Source organism: Myotis davidii, unplaced genomic scaffold, assembly GCF_000327345.1.
Source record: "Myotis davidii unplaced genomic scaffold, ASM32734v1 scaffold2030, whole genome shotgun sequence".
Lineage (NCBI taxonomy): Eukaryota > Metazoa > Chordata > Mammalia > Chiroptera > Vespertilionidae > Myotis > Myotis davidii.
Genome location: NW_006281839.1, coordinates 187,619 through 192,904, shown reverse-complemented (window position 1 = coordinate 192,904; position 5,286 = coordinate 187,619).

Genomic DNA, 5,286 nt, shown 5'->3' with positions numbered 1-5,286 from the left:
AGCCAGTCTGACAGGTGTGAGATGGTACCTCATTGTTGTTTTGATTTGTATCTCTTGGATGATTAGTGACTTTGAGCTATATCTTTCAATTCACTTTCCAAATTACAAAAATACTCTAAATTACATCATATTATTTCCATTACCAGTATGATAACGTTCAAACTTTTATATGGGCCTGTGCTATGACACTGCCTTCCTTTCAAATTTTATCTTGAGCCATTTCCCCTTTGTTTTTGTTGTTTTTCTATTGCAACCATAATCATCTTTCAGTTCCTTGACTATGCGAGGCTTACTCCTTCCTCATGGCCTTGGCCAATCTACTTCCCATGTCTTGGAAGCTTTTCCCCATTTATCTTCCCTTCTCCTGGCTAGCATCTTATCCATTAGCTAGCTCTTGGCTTAAACTGCCCTGTGGAAGATTCCCCTAACCTCTTAGCCTAATAAATGTTTACACTATATTCTCCATTAGTCTTTTCTAGCACCTGCAGAGTTGTGATTATTGATTTAATGCAAACAATAAATTATGTTTCCAATGCCTCTCTCCTACATTACTATGCAAATTCCATGAAAGATGAGACTATGTATTTCTTATTCTTTAATACACTCAAAGCACTCAGCATAGGGTTTAGCAAATAGTAAGCATTCAAATAATATTTTTGCCATAATTAACACTATCAGTATAATAGCATCAGCTTTCTTTCCATCTGGAAAATTGGTTGCCATGGTATTTGGTGAATCAAGTTTTAGGGTACAAAAGACATGAATACCTCTGTTTAATTTATGCTGTTTTGTCAGTGTATCTAGATTCCTATCAGCTCCACGGTGCAGAATGACCTGCACTTGGTTGTTTACTTTAAAAAAAAATATGTATTTTTGCCCAATCTAAACCATCTATTCATTTCTAGAGAGAATCTTTATAAAGTAACGGTATCACTTCCTACCTGAATTAATCTAAGCCAGTGTGCACCAGCGAAACCTTTGACCCTACAGGCTGTGTGAACATGTCCCTTCTCTGGCCTACCACATATAGTAATCATGGCATCTTACCTCACTAGGTGATAACTATTTGCATCCATGTATACTAATGGAGCAGTTTATGTGTTGGTCAGCCCCTGTGCCTTTGAAATGGATACCACTGTTTTGCCTATAAGAAAACTGAGACACACGGACTTAAAAAACTTTTCCAAAAAGTGTAAGTGGCAGAACAGGCATTTAAATCTAGGCACTCTTTCTATTTTGTTTGTTAGTTTATTTTGTTCATTTGATTCCACTTAACAAGTAAAATCACTTATGCTTATTTCACTTAGCATAAAACTCCACAGGTCCATCCATGCTGTTGCAAAAAGTAAGATTCCTTCCTTTTTCATAGCTGCATAGTACTCCATTATGTAAGTATACCATGGCTTTTTTTTATCCACTCATCTACTGATGGGCACTTAGGTTGCTTCCAAATCTTGGCTATTGTAAATAATGCTGTAATCAACATAGGGGTGCAAATATTCTTTCAAAATAGTGTAACAGTTTTCTTTGAAGTATAAATGCTGGGTCCTAAGATAGTTCCATTTTTAATTTTGTGAGGGAACTCCAAAACTATTTTCCACAGTGGCAGTACCAATCTGCATTTTCACCAACAGTGCTTGAGTGTACCCTTTTCTCCACATCACCAGCACTTGTGTGTTGATTTATTGATGGTAGCCATTCTGGCAAGTGTGAGGTGATATCTCGTTGTAATTTGAATTTGCATTTCTCTGATGATTAGTGACTTTGAGCACCTTTCCTTATGTCTATTGGTCATCTGTTAATCCTCTTTGGAGACGTGCCTATTCAGGTCCTTTGCCCATTTATTAATTGGATTTTGGGGTTTTTTTTATAAGTATTTTCCTCATTGAGAACTTATATCTCAAGCAATGTACTAACCATCTTACTTACATAATTTCTAAACTATAAAAAACACAACAAGCTGGTTATTTTTGTAGTAAATTTACAAATGAGTAAAGTCAGGCTCAGAGAGATTGGGATTTTTTCCAAGGTTTTCATTGATCTTGGACAAAATTCACACTCTTTTTAATATAAACAAACAATCCATTTGTTCAAGAAGCTTATGATTCAAATAGGGAATTACATACAGAGAAGGACAGAATCATATCTAGGTGCTGTGGTCTAATGCTACACAAATACATTAGAAGTGAATAAAAATAACAAAACATCTGTTTTTCCACTGTTGGAGGTGAGGGACCAGGTAGATGGAGGGCAGGTAATAAAGAAAGTGCTGGAAATGCTGAGTCAGTGTCTGTTTTGATAAATATTTAGAAGGATCTGTAGTTTCAAGCATATAAAAATTGACAAGATATTTCAAGTAAAGGCTACCAAAACAAAAATACAGAGGCATAAAGCAACTTGTTGGCCTAACAATCACATTTGGCTCCATATAGTTGGAGCAAATTTTTATTTTGGGGGCATAGGGAGATCGTTAGGAAGAATGAGACATAAGAAATGGATACAGTGGTCATATTTTAAAGTACATTTTAAAGGAATTTGGACTTTATCCTTAATCAAAAAAGCCATTTAAGGCTATGAATGATTTAAGGCTAAGAATTTATAATCAGATAAATTCTTTAGGGAGATCATTCTGGTTGAAGCTTGGGAAAGTGAGAGAAAAGAATGGTGAACATGTGGGAGATATTGCCAGAGTGAAGTGAGGGGTAATACTGAAGGCCCAGAATAAGCTAACAACAATGTTGAAGTAGCAGCAAAGATTGGATAAGCCAAAGTATAATTGGAATTTTCAGGACTTGGGACCCAATTACAAATAAAGGGATAAAATTAAATAGCTCATTTCGCTCTCAAGGTTTGTCACATTACTAAAAGATTCCTCAAAAAAAGTAGTAAATAGCAAAGTCCCAAAATGGCAAAATTGTTTCGCCTCATTTTAACCAGAAGACAATTTAACACGTTAAGTAAATATACAGATATTGTTTTTTTTTAATAGAGGAGAGACTTTTTGTTTCATTAGATACCTTTTCTGAAATCTATTGTTTACATATTTTTTCATTATCTTACTCATTTGAACTATATTGAGGGATTTTTGAAAATGTGTCCATTTTTTAATCCTAGGATGTGTCAACTATTCTTTGTCTATATTGCTTAATTGCATTTACAACTTGTAGTATTTATACATATGTTTTCATTATATGCTTAATCTATAGAAATTTTGCTGATATAATTTTTCAGTATCTTTTTATCAAAACTATATTTGAGCTTTTACATAGCTTTCAAATTTTATTTTTGATTTAAAATGTATAAAAAGAATAATCTATTTCTTAAAATTTGGGGGAAAGTAAAGAAAAAGATATTGTACTATAGTATGTTGGAGATGGTGGGAGTATAGCTGTCAACTTTCATTCTTTTTTCTCAATTACCACTTAATTATTTATTTATTTATTTATTTATATTTTATAATTATCCTCAAAATACCAATTTTTCCAAGATTTTGAATTACTTCCAGAATGTTCTACTGTCATTTAAAAAAATAATCTAATTTACTAATATATATGACTATTAAATTTTACTTTCCATTTAATTTGAATTTCCACAGGTCGGTGTATTCCGTCAGCTTGTTAAAGAATTAGTCATTGGATTACTTTCACTCTTGCCCATTCACATTTATTCACTTTTTTATTTGAATTATTTTTAATTACTTTATAAAGTATTTTATTCTTTTATAATGTTCTTAATTGAATGCTTCATTTCTTAACTTTTACTCTTTTGTTTTTTTATAAAAATACTACCCAAATTTAATTATTATTGAAATTTATAAAATTTAATACAATTTATATGTGATTACATTTATTTCATCCTAAAAGCTGGGTGGACAGTGTGTGTCATTGAAATATTGACATGCATAGCTATACCTATTATAGCATACATACTAGTATTATTTTAACCAATATTATTTTGACATAGTTATTTTATTTTATTGTGATAAGGACACAACATGAGAGCTATTCTCTTAAATTTTAACTGTGAAACACATTATTGTTAACTATAGGTACAATGTTCCACCGTAGATCTCTACAGCTTATTCACCTTGCTTAACTAAATCTTTATGTCCATTGATTAGCAATTAAATCCTATTTCCCGCTTGCCAAGGCCCCAATAACCATTATTTCACTGTTTGATTCTATCAATTGGACCATTTTCTTTACTTCATATAAGTGAAATCATGCAGTATTTATCTTTCTGTGACTGGGTTATTTCACTTAGTATTATATCCTCAAAGTCACCCATGTTGTTGCATATTGTAGAATTTTATTTTTACAGGCTGAACTAGTATTCCATTGTATACATATAGCACATTTTCTTTATGTGTTTATTGGTTGATGGATATTTAGGTTGTTTCCACACCTTGAATATTGCAAATAGCACCACATTGAACATGGAAGTGCTAGTAGTTCTTTGAGATCTTATTTTAATTATTTTGGATAAATATATCATATGGTTATGACATCAAAAGTACATCAACAAAAACAAAAATAAACAAGTGGCCTACATCAAACTAAAAAGCTTACATACAATAAATAGAAAAATCAAATAGTATAAAGGTAACCTATGAAATGGAAGAAAATATTTACCAACCATATATCTGACAAGGGGTTAATCTCCTAAATATATAAGAAATGTACAATTCAATAATAAAAGAACAAATGGGCTAAGGAGTTGAGTAGTCATTTTTCAAAGAAGACATACAAATGCCCAAAAGGTATATGAAAAATGTCCAATGTCCCTAATTGTAAAGAAAATGAATATTGAAACCACAAAAAAAATCATTTTACACCGGTCAAGATGGCTTCTAGCAAAACACAAAACATAACAAGCCGTGGCAGGGCTGTGGAGGGGCCTGGACCTTACACACGGATGAGAATGTAAAATAGTGCATCTGCTATAGAAAATACGATGAAATTTCCTCAAAGAATTAAAACTAGAACTACCTTTGCCATCATACTAGGGAAATGAATCCTTCACCCATTGTGGCACTATTTCCACAATAATAAGTAGTTTTCTTTGTGATGATTCACTTTAAACAATTATAATAAAATATATATTGTGACATATTTGGGGACTGATTATGAGAATGTACATTTTTTTATTAAAAAAGAAAAACTGAGCAACATTTTTTGCTAAATGATAACCCAGTTTACCTTGCCAAAACATGTTAATTAGCATCTTAACTAGTGCCAGGATATCATTAAGCATCTGGTGGCAGAAATCCTAATAGGTTAGTGCCCA